Raw genomic sequence first — 12548 nt, 5'->3', positions numbered from 1 at the left:
AGAGTCAGTGAGACAAAGAGACAGAGAGAGAAAGGGACAGAGAGACAAAGAGACAGAGAGAGAAACAGAGAGACAAAGGGACAGAGAGAGAGAGGGGGACAGAGAGAGAAAGGGACAGAGAGAGAAAGGGACAGAGAGACAAAGGGACAGAGAGAGAAAGGGACAGAGAGACAAAGGGACAGAGAGAGAGAAAGGGACAGAGAGAGAAAGGGACAGAGAGACAAAGGGACAGAGAGAGAGAAAGAGACAAATAGATAGGCAGAGAGAGAGTAGAAAGAAAGCCATCTCAGTAACTCCAAAATCCCGGATAGCTGAAGGGGTCAGGCAAGCGACGGGGCTATTCGACTACGGTAGGGCCTTTGTGTATAAGTACTCAGAGCTTGAGGGGCCGCTGCCAAGCATTGACGGACGGGCGGGGGCGGGGGGGGGGGGGGGGGGGGGCAGTCCAGAGAGAAGGTGGAATGGGGACCGGAGCAGGAAACCGCTTTAAAAAATAAATAAAACATGCCCTCACTTTAGCCCCAGCCGTAGGATTACCAGATCTGACCAAACTCTTCCATTTATATTGGGATAGTGGAGAGAGGCATTGCGGCAGTAAAGGGCCAGAAACACGGGGACCAAATGTGACCAGCATTATGAGTTAGTAAATCAGTCTCTGAGCATAAACACAACAAGAAATTTTAGTCAGTTCTGTGCAGAAAAAAATACTTTAAAACTAACGCGTTGAAATTGACATGGCACAGCTCCATCGAGGTCCTAGTGCCCGTAGTGCACTGGACTTTTACTCAACTTGTCCTCAGCTACCCAGATACCTAGGTAGTCACTATGTTCATGATAAAGTTAGATGAACACTCAGTAAATTACTTCGACCATCATATAGACTGGAAAAATACAGTAAGAAGTCTTACAACACCAGGTTAAAGTCCAACAGGTTTGTTTCAAACACGAGCTTTCGGAGCACTGCTCCTTCCTCAGGTGAATGGCGAGGTATTCACCTGAGGAAGGAGCTGCGCTCAGAAAGCTCGTGTTTGAAACAAACCTGTTGGACTTTAACCTGGTGTTGTAAGACTTCTTACTGTATTTTTCCAGTCTATATGATGGTCGAAGTAATTTACTGAGTGTTCATCTAACTTTATCATGAACATAGAGAGAGAGAGTCAGAGAGACAAAGGGACAGAGAGAGAGTCAGAGAACAGAGAGAGAGTCAGAGAGACAAAGGGACAGAGAGAGAGTCAGAGAACAGAGAGAGAGAGTCAGAGAGACAAAGAGTCAGAGAGAGAGTCAGAGGGACAAAGAGACAGAGAGCGAGTCAGAGAGACAAAGGGACAGAGAGAGACAGTCAGAGAGACAAAGAGACAGAGAGAGAGTCAGAGAGACAGAGAGAGACAAAGAGACAGAGAGAGAGTCAGAGAGACAAAGAGACAGAGAGAGTCAGAGACACAAAGAGACAGAGAGAGAGTCAGAGAGACAAAGAGACAGAGAGAGTCAGAGAGACAGAGAGAGAGAGAGAGATACAAAGAGACAGAGAGAGAGTCAGAGAGACAAAGAGACAGAGAGAGAGTCAGAGAGACAGAGAGAGAGAGACAAAGAGACAGAGAGAGAGTCAGAGAGACAAAGGGACAGAGAGAGAGTCAGAGAACAGAGAGAGAGAGTCAGAGAGACAAAGAGTCAGAGAGAGAGTCAGAGGGACAAAGAGACAGAGAGAGAGTCAGAGAGACAAAGGGACAGAGAGAGAGAGTCAGAGACACAAAGGGACAGAGAGAGAATCAGAGAGACAAAGAGACAGAGAGAGAGTCAGAGGGACAAAGAGACAGAGAGAGAGTCAGAGACACAAAGAGACAGAGAGAGAGAGTCAGAGGGACAAAGAGACAGAGAGAGAGTCAGAGACACAAAGGGACAGAGAGAGAGTCAGAGAGACAGAGAGAGAGAGAGAGAGAGAGAGACAAAGAGACAGAGAGAGAGTCAGAGGGACAAAGAGACAAAGTGACAGAGAGAGTCAGAGACAGAGAGAGAGACAGAGAGAGACAAAGAGACAGAGAGAGAGTCAGAGAGACAAAGAGACAGAGAGAGAGTCAGAGAGACAGAGAGAGAGAGAGAGAGACAAAGAGACAGAGAGAGAGAGAGACAGAGAGACAAAGGGACAGAGAGAGAGTCAGAGAACAGAGAGAGAGTCAGAGAGACAAAGGGACAGAGAGAGAGTCAGAGAACAGAGAGAGAGAGTCAGAGAGACAAAGAGTCAGAGAGAGAGTCAGAGGGACAAAGAGACAGAGAGCGAGTCAGAGAGACAAAGGGACAGAGAGAGACAGTCAGAGAGACAAAGAGACAGAGAGAGAGTCAGAGAGACAGAGAGAGACAAAGAGACAGAGAGAGAGTCAGAGAGACAAAGAGACAGAGAGAGTCAGAGACACAAAGAGACAGAGAGAGAGTCAGAGAGACAAAGAGACAGAGAGAGTACTCAGAGCTTGAGGGGCCGCTGCCAAGCATTGACGGACGGGCGGGGGCGGGGGGGGGGGGGGGGGGGGGCAGTCCAGAGAGAAGGTGGAATGGGGACCGGAGCAGGAAACCGCTTTAAAAAATAAATAAAACATGCCCTCACTTTAGCCCCAGCCGTAGGATTACCAGATCTGACCAAACTCTTCCATTTATATTGGGATAGTGGAGAGAGGCATTGCGGCAGTAAAGGGCCAGAAACACGGGGACCAAATGTGACCAGCATTATGAGTTAGTAAATCAGTCTCTGAGCATAAACACAACAAGAAATTTTAGTCAGTTCTGTGCAGAAAAAAATACTTTAAAACTAACGCGTTGAAATTGACATGGCACAGCTCCATCGAGGTCCTAGTGCCCGTAGTGCACTGGACTTTTACTCAACTTGTCCTCAGCTACCCAGATACCTAGGTAGTCACTATGTTCATGATAAAGTTAGATGAACACTCAGTAAATTACTTCGACCATCATATAGACTGGAAAAATACAGTAAGAAGTCTTACAACACCAGGTTAAAGTCCAACAGGTTTGTTTCAAACACGAGCTTTCGGAGCACTGCTCCTTCCTCAGGTGAATGGCGAGGTATTCACCTGAGGAAGGAGCTGCGCTCAGAAAGCTCGTGTTTTAAACAAACCTGTTGGACTTTAACCTGGTGTTGTAAGACTTCTTACTGTGCTCACCCCAGTCCAACGCCGGCATCTCCACATCATGAAAAAATACAGTTAGACACTCATCAGTCGGGTGTTTTGTAAGGGTCAGTGCAGACTCGATGGGCCGAATGGCCTCCTTCTGCACTGTAAATTTTATGACTCTATGACTCTCTCCCATTTACTCTTTAAACTTCTATTTCCTAATATTTTAGATAAAATAAATAAGAACTGTATTCAGAGAAAAATCTGGAGTACAGAAAAACCATTCGGTAGCTCCACAGTGTATAAGACAAAACTTAGTGAAAGCCTTAGCATGGGATAACGCCCATCAAGGGAGATGACAAGATTAAGCAAATGTAAAGGTACTGGTGGTGGAAGAAGTTTAAAAGAGATAGCCAGAGTCAAGCAGCGGATAGTCTGCGCCCAGTGCGAGCAAGGGGGCGCAGAGGTTTGCAACGTAAGGGAAAAGGTTATTTAAGTTGATCAGACTCCTGGCTTAGCAGCTGCATAGCCTAACGGGGGAAGTGATAGACCTGCAGAGAATTAAAGAGTGGGAGGAGGAGAAGGATTGCATCCGAATCCGAAACCCCAAGGCGGGGGATAAGGTAATGGTCAAGGTACTTCCAGAACGGGCAGGTTTGCAGCCTCAATGGGTAGGCGGATGGATGGCACAGGGGATACCTGTGCCCTGGTAGTTGTGAAAGGCTCGCCAAGGTGGAAACACTACACCCAGTTTAAGTTGGAGAAAGAATTTAAAGAGATCTAACTTTCCCCTGACTGGCAGGGTTAATATCACCTTCTTCCTAGATTCTATACGTGGAGGAGGATGCCGGCTGGAGCCCCAGACAAGGCATCCAGCCCCCACGGGGGGGGGGGGGGGGGGGGGGAGAGAGGAAGACCGACCATGTGGACTTTGAATCGGAGAAGTCCCACCGGCGATCAAGAGAAGATCAAATTCTGCAGGAATTACGAGGACACTGTTTGGCCACATTCTCAGATTCAGGACTTTGCTGCTTGGACTGTTACACAAAAGGACATTTAACCATGAAGGGCATATGTGATGTTTAGCACAGGGCTAAATCGCTGGCTTTGAAAGCAGACCAAGCAGGCCAGCAGCACGGTTCGATTCCTGTAACAGCCTTCCCGAACAGGCGCTGGAATGTGGCGACTAGGGGCTTTTCACAGTAATTTCATTGAAGTCTACTCGTGACAATAAGCAATTTTCATTTCATGTCCACACGGGTTTGGGAATGTGGGGCTATACATGTAATGTATCAGGACCACGAGGGGAAGTTTGGGTATTTGGTCCATATTTGAATATAACAGCCTGAAGGGCCAGTCTGCCCCCCTTTGTGTGGGAGCCTGGCCTTTACAGTCACCACTGTCAGAAATATTGTACACATATAATAGGTACGTTTGGATGTAATGATGTTTGATGCATGGTTTTAGTAACTGTGGATATCAAAAACATACCCAATGCCTTCAATTGGTTGAAACCCCCGCCCCGCCCCGGACAGATTAGCTAGAATAGGACAGCCCAAAACCATGCTAAATGAGGTTACTAAACACTCCAAATGTTACGACCACCCCAAATCTTACTAAACGCTCCAAATGTTACGACCACCCCAGAACTATCAAGTGGGCAACTATCAGACGACAGGAAGCCGTAGACGGCTGTAATTATAGGATAGCCCCCGAATCAGGGATCCGTAGGAGAAAGTAAAGGAGCAGATTAGGGGACATTTGAAGATTTTTACAGGTTTGAATCCTTGGGTACGGTACAGGAGGGCTGGGTTTTCCAAACTGGATCCAGGGGATACCTTACACAACTGGGAGGCCTGGCATACATGAGCACTGCAGAATGCTGCTCAGAATCCGAACACTACATAGTATGTGCCTGTAAAACTTTTGAACCTTTGTCCAACAGCAGCAAGGTGACAGTCGATGTCCTGCCTCTACAGGAAGCTTTTAAGACGCCACAGATAGGCCCTACACAGTGGCGCTACACCACACCGGAGGCAGAGATCATTTCAGGGGGCCTACTTTGTTGGAGCGACTATAGCTTTTGCCTGCAGGTAGCGGACTCCCCAACATTAGGAGAGTTCCACCTCTCTGGGAGAACCTCAACATTATCTATTCTGGAGGGATGATTCCCTGTACATCGACGAAACGCCAGGCAGCATAATCAGGCAGGCCATGCACAGGGCAATGGAACTTGCACAAGAGCACTCCAGGGAACAGACAAGTAAAGGAAGGATCTAGGTGAACCTAGCCACACAGACAGCCACCCGGATGGGACTCTCTAGGACCCAGCACTGGTGGGAAATGTTTATACCAGGGTCAGCAGAGTGACAAACCGGTGGGAGGTAATTAGGATGGGGATGATCATAGGGGTAGGCATAATACTGATATAGACTACAGTTATGTGCTGCCAGCAAAGAAAGAGGGAAAAGGTCTTGTTCACACCCGGAAACATCCCAATGGCGTTAATCCACACCCGGGAAAGTTAAAGATTAGCTGCTGGCATGTACAACAATATGGTTTAGGATGCTCTCTGTGGGCAGGCCACCCTGACAGACACAGAACAGCATCCTCAACTCGAACCGAAAGGAAGGAAGTCACACAAGGGGGGGGGGCGGCAGAGATATCCACAAGGTAACATTGTCAACAGTAAATGTTTTTTAATAAAAAGATGCCCACAAAGCGATTATTGTTAGTTATGGCTATCTTGGGCGTGGTCAAGAGCCATCAGGGGGAGTGTTAGCGGAAGAAATTGCTATATGTATCAAAGATTTGATATAAGTAATAATAAATGTTGAACCTTAAAAGAAAAGTCACCTGCACTCGGGATAATTCAATCATCCTACAGGGCATTAGGATAAGAATGGGGACCCACGTCACAGAAACTATGGCTCCAGCCTGTCTGTAAGGGATTCATTGTCCAGCCCAGAGCAGGGAATAAAAACTCATTAACACCCCATCAAAGAGTTCAGGTTAAGGGAAATATGTTGAACAGAATCCAGGAGATTATAAAGAAGCATTGTATTAGTTGAACGTTTTCCCATTAAAGGGCCCAGAAAATATGCATGCTGATCACCTTGTATTGTTCCGAATGAATTGATGACGAGAATTGCCTACTTGTAACTCTGAAAGAACTTTAAATATATGTGCATGTAACTTGATCCAATTAAATAACCTATTTCGTCGCCATATCCTTTGATCCCCTTCACCCTAAATGCTATATTTAACTGCTTCTTGAAAACACAGGCCGGATTCTCCATTCCTGAGACTGAGGGTTGACATTGGGGCAGGGTTAGTGGACGTCAATGACAGCAAAACTGGCGCCGCACCTGGACCAATACACCGACCATTAAGGGCACCGCCGCCATGTGGAACATGATCGATTCCAATGAAAAACGGTGTCAGTGTCGCCACGGTCGGGATTGCCACTCAAGAGGCTGACATGCTGCAGCCGGGTATGCAGCCGGGTATTAGCACTCCACTCCACACACACACTCATCCCAGCAATCAAGATTTCACTGGTTGCGCTGGAGCATGGCCACCCTGTTGATGGGTGGGCTGGGGAAAGAGGTTATCCTGGATGGTAGCCTCAGCGGTGTGCATGGCCGCATGGCTGCCTTGCAGGCTGCTGCAAAGGTGCTCCATGCCCATCCACCCCGAACTCACGGCCCACCTCGTGACTGCTCCCCGCTACTCCCGCAGCCCTGGCAGAAGTCCCCTGGCCAGCGGCACAACTGTCAGCACACCATGGCGATGTTGGACACCTTCCGTACCCGTTCTCCCTCAGCAGCCATGGATATTTAAAAGCACAAGTGAACCTTCCCCCCCCCCCCCCCCAGCGGAGGTCCGGAGAATACTGGATCCGGCCCGCTAATGATATATGGATGCCATTTACTGTACATGCGGAGTGGAACACATTGACGCCACTGTCAGGGTACTGGAGAATTGCGATTTGGCATGAACTCAGCGCCAGCCACGATTTTGGTCAGAACCGATTCACCGCCCAATCGCCTTTCCCGATTTAGCATCGGCTGATGGAGAATCCCACCCTCAATGTTTTGGCATCAACTACTTCCTGTGGTAACAAATTCCACAGCCTCATCACTCTCTGAGTGAAGAAATTTCTCCTCATCTCTGTCATAAATGGTCTGCCTCATATCCTCAGACTGTGACCCCCTATATTCTCAACACGCCCACCATTGGGAACATCCTTCCTGCATCTACCCTGTCGAGTCCTGTTGGAATTTTATAGGACTCTATGAGATTCCCCCCCCCCCCTCATTCTTCTGAATTCCGGCAAATACAATCCTAGTTCGATCTGTCCTCATGCGTCAGTCCCGCCATCCCAGGAATCAGCCTGGTAAACCTTTGCTGCACTCCCTCTAGAGCAAGAACATTCTGCCTCAGATAAGGAGACCAAAACTGCACACAATACTCCAGGTGTGGCTCACTAAGGCCCTGTACAATTGCAGCAAGACACCCTTGCTCCTATACTCAAGTCAGGATAATACTTTGAGACAGGATGTCCCAGTTCCCCACCCTGGGGTTCTCATTGTGAACAGGGTGGGATGTGTTGGGAGACAGGGAGCGGGTTTCTCCATCCCGCCGTACCAGATTTCTGGTACGCCATCGGAATTCTCAGTTTCAACGCCAGCTCAATGGGATTTCCCATTGTGGAGCAGCCCTACGCCATCGAGCAATCCCCGGGCTGCCAGCAAAACGGAGAATCCCGCCGGCGGAGAATTCAGCCCTGTATGTCCCAGTTCCCCACCCTGGGAATCTCAGTGTGAACAGGATAGGATGTGTTTTGCTGCCTCACGGCGCCGAGGTCCCAGGTTCGATCCCGGCTCTGGGTCACTGTCCGTGTGGAGTTTACACATTCTCCCCGTGTTTGCGTGGGTTTCGCCCCCACAACCCAAAGATGGATAGGTGGATTGACCACGCTAAATTGCCCCTTAATTGGAAAAAAATGAATTGGGTACTCTAAATTTAATTTTTTTTTAAATGGGATGTGTTTGGAGACAGAATGCCCCAGTTTCCCACCTTTAAAGGGACCAGGAGAGGATCAGATGGATTGAATGTTGATGCTTTATGACATCACTGCAGTTCCTGGTATCCAGCCCAGTTCATTAGGCAGTGTTTGGTGGGGCAGTGCAGAGAGAGTTTCACTCTTATCAAAACTGTGCTGTACCTGCTCTCTGATTGTTTGATGGGGCATGTACTGGGAGTTTTCCTGTGCATCCAGCCTGCGCTACACTTGCCCGTGGGATTTTTTTGAGAGAACGATTTAGAGGGAGCTTTGTTCTGCATCGAAGATTTACATTGGAATGTTTGATTGGAAATTGTAGGGGGAGTTTACTCTGTTTCTAACAGGCGCTGTACCTTCCTGAGTGGTTTCCACAATAGATCAGGTACATTAAACTCTCTGATCTGGAAAGCTCCTTTGTCAGATTAAATTAATTAATTCACAATAAATTTTGAATGGAGACAGGCTGTTTAAATATCCTGTATGTGGAATGAATGAACACCAGCTGCAGAGACACTGGTTGTGACCGCAGTTCACGTGGATTCTGCTGTTATTCATCACGTTCAGGCCTGGGCCTTGTCAGAGTGTCAATGAATTGAGTTTCTGTGCGATTTAAAAAAAAAACAATCATCTCAATGGTGTTTACCATTCATAATTTTCAATGCTGGGGCTTTTCCCCAACATTCCCTGAAAAAAGTAAATGTGCCCTGTTTACTCTACAGGAGCTCAGTGTGGAGGGGAGATGCTGCACAGTGTCAGCAGCACGAGCACTGCTGGTTTGTTCTGATGTGGAGATGCCGGCGTTGGACTGGGGTGAGCACAGTAAGAAGTCTTACAACACCAGGTTAAAGTCCAACAGGTTTGTTTCAAACACGAGCTTTCGGAGCACGGCTCCTTCTTCAGGTGAATGGAAAGGCTTGTTCCAGAAATGTTTATATAGACAGTCAGAGATGCCCCGGAATGCGAGCACCTGCAGGCAATCAAATCATCAAAGATGCAGAGAGAGAGGTAACTCCAGGTTAAAGAGGTGTGAATTGTCCCAAGCCAGTTCAGTCGGTAGGCCTCTGCAAGTCCAGGCTTGTTGGTGGGGGCCGAATGTAATGCGACATGAATCCCAGATCCCGGTTGAGTCCGCATTCATGCGTGCGGAACTTAGCTATAAGTTTTTGCTCAGCAATTTTGCGTTGTCGCGTCTCCTGAAGGCCTCCTTGTAGAATGCTGACCCGGAGATCAGAGGCTGAATGTCCTTGACTGCTGAAGTGTTCCCCAACTGGAAGGGAACAGTCCTGCCTGTTGATAGTCGCACGATGCCCGTTTATTCGTTGTCGCAGTGTCTGCATGGTCTCGCCAATGTACCACGCTTCGGGACATCCTTTCCTGCAGCGTATGAGGTAGACTACATTGGTCGAGTCGCACGAGTATGCGCCGCGTACCTGGTGGGTGGTGTTTCCACGTGTAATGGTGGTGTCCAACAAAGATGCAAAAAAGCAGACAAGATCCCGAAAGGACTACAGATCAAAAACCCACTCAAGTCGACTTACAACACAGACTACGCTGAAAGACTCTGCCACCGCACCTCTGTCACACTCCTCAAACACCTCGTACACCAACTCTACAGCAGTCGACGCAACCTGGAAACCAAGAGAGAGGCCATATTCTCAACTTGCGCTCAGGACACAGCAGACCAGCTGCGGAACACCGCCAAACAGATGAGACAGCAATACTATGCCACCTACATGCACACCAAGAACAGGAAGCTTGAGAAACTTGGCATCACCACCAGCAGCAATCAAGCTTCTCCCGGTACAAGTCGAAAACAATACAGGGAAATCCATTGTCAACTTGTCAGACTACACCCTTCAACCAGACGAAATCGAAGTCCTCAGCAGAGGGCTCAATTTCTGCACCACCACCAAAATGGACCCCATCAGTCTCGCGGCAGATACGGAGGAATTCATCAGGCGAATGAGGCTCCGGGAATTCTTCCACAGACCCCAAGAGGCCGACAGCGAACCCAGGGACACGACCAATGAACCGGAACAGCAGACCGCGAGATCTGCAGTGCAGCAACCGAAAAGGAAAGAGTCAAATTGGACCCCTCCGGAAGGCCGCTGCCCTAGACTCGACATGTATGCTCAAGCCGTCAGAAGTCGTGTCAATGCCAGATTCATCACTCGCAATCACAAGGCAGCCTCAAACGTCACCCAAGCACAACGCAACGCCATCCGCACTCTCAAGACCAACCGCAACATCGTCATCAAACCAGCAGACAAAGGAGGGGCCACCGTCATACTGAACAGAACAGACTACTGCAAAGAAGTATACCGACAACTCGACAACCAGGAACACTACAGGCAGTTACCCGCAGATCCAACCAAGGAACACATCCGCCAACTCAGCAGACTGATCAAGACCTTAGATCCAGACCTTCAGAACACCCTACGTGCTCTCATTCCACGTAATCCCCGCATTGGAGATCTCTACTGCCTCCCGAAAATACACAAGGCCAACACACCAGGCCGTCCTATCGTTTCAGGCAATGGGACCCTGTGTGAGAACCTCTCTGGCCACATCGAGGGCATCTTGAAACCCATCGTACAAGGTACACCCAGCTTCTGTCGCGACACGACGGACTTCCTACAGAAACTCAGCACCCATGGACCAGTTGAACCAGGAACATTCCTCGTCACAATGGATGTCTCGGCACTCTACACCAGCATCCCCCATGACGACGGCATTGCTGCAACAGCCTCAGTCCTCAACACCGACAACTGCCAATCTCCAGACGCAATTCTGCAACTCATCCGTTTCATTCTAGACCACAACGTCTTCACCTTCGACAACAAATTCTTCATCCAGACGCACGGAACAGCCATGGGGACCAAATTTGCACCTCAATATGCCAACATCTTCATGCACAAGTTTGAACAGGACTTCCTCACCACACAGGACTTTCAACCGATGCTATACACCAGATACATCGATGACATTTTTTTCCTTTGGACCCACGGCGAGACATCACTGAAACGACTACACGATGACATCAATAAGTTCCATCCCACCATCAAACTCACCATGGACTATTCTCCAAATTCAGTTCCATTCTTGGACACACTCGTCTCCATCAAGGACGGTCACCTCAGCACCTCGCTTTACCGCAAGCCCACAGATAATCTCACGATGCTCCACTTCTCCAGCTTTCACCCGAAACACATTAAAGAAGCCATCCCCTATGGACAAGCCCTCCGTATACACAGGATCTGCTCAGACAAGGAGGAGCGCAACAGACACCTACAGATGCTGAAAGATGCCCTCGTACGAACGGGATATGGCGCTCGACTCATTGATCGACAGTTCCACCGCGCCACAGCAAAAAACCGCACCGACCTCCTCAGAAGACAAACACGGGACACCACTGACAGAGTACCCTTCGTCGTCCAGTACTTTCCTGGGGCGGAGAAACTACGACATCTTCTTCGCAGCCTCCAACACATCATCAGCGAGGATGGACATCTTGCCAAGGTCATCCCCACACCCCCACTACTGGCCTTCAAACAACCGCGCAACCTCAAACAAACCATTGTTTGCAGCAAATTACCCAGCCTTCAGAACAGCAACCACAACACCACAAAACCCTGCCAGGGTAATCTCTGCAAGACATGCCAGATCATCGACATGGACACCACCATTACACGTGGAAACACCACCCACCAGGTACGCGGCGCATACTCGTGCGACTCGACCAATGTAGTCTACCTCATACGCTGCAGGAAAGGATGTCCCGAAGCGTGGTACATTGGCGAGACCATGCAGACACTGCGACAACGAATAAACGGGCATCGTGCGACTATCAACAGGCAGGACTGTTCCCTTCCAGTTGGGGAACACTTCAGCAGTCAAGGACATTCAGCCTCTGATCTCCGGGTCAGCATTCTACAAGGAGGCCTTCAGGAGACGCGACAACGCAAAATTGCTGAGCAAAAACTTATAGCTAAGTTCCGCACGCATGAATGCGGACTCAACCGGGATCTGGGATTCATGTCGCATTACATTCGGCCCCCACCAACAAGCCTGGACTTGCAGAGGCCTACCGACTGAACTGGCTTGGGACAATTCACACCTCTTTAACCTGGAGTTACCTCTCTCTCTGCATCTTTGATGATTTGATTGCCTGCAGGTGCTCGCATTCCGGGGCATCTCTGACTGTGTCTATATAAACATTTCTGGAACAAGCCTTTTCATTCACCTGAAGAAGGAGCCGTGCTCCGAAAGCTCATGTTTGAAACAAACCTGTTGGACTTTAACCTGGTGTTGTAAGACTTCTTAGTTTGTTCTGAAGCATGAGAGTGCTGGATGTGCTTTTC

The 12548-nt window shown here is 48.8% G+C and overlaps 1 protein-coding gene across 1 annotated transcript in view; it reads left to right on the top strand.

Moving 5' to 3' along the window:
• The window catches only part of LOC119951929 (zinc finger protein 420-like), a 98845-nt gene that overhangs the window by 36187 nt on the left and 50110 nt on the right, over positions 1–12548 (top strand). The gene's annotated exons all lie outside the window — the stretch shown is intronic.

The sequence above is a fragment of the Scyliorhinus canicula genome, chromosome 17 (assembly GCF_902713615.1).
Source record: "Scyliorhinus canicula chromosome 17, sScyCan1.1, whole genome shotgun sequence".
Lineage (NCBI taxonomy): Eukaryota > Metazoa > Chordata > Chondrichthyes > Carcharhiniformes > Scyliorhinidae > Scyliorhinus > Scyliorhinus canicula.
Note: the sequence above shows the minus strand (reverse complement) of the source record. Positions and strands in the feature narration are given on the sequence as shown.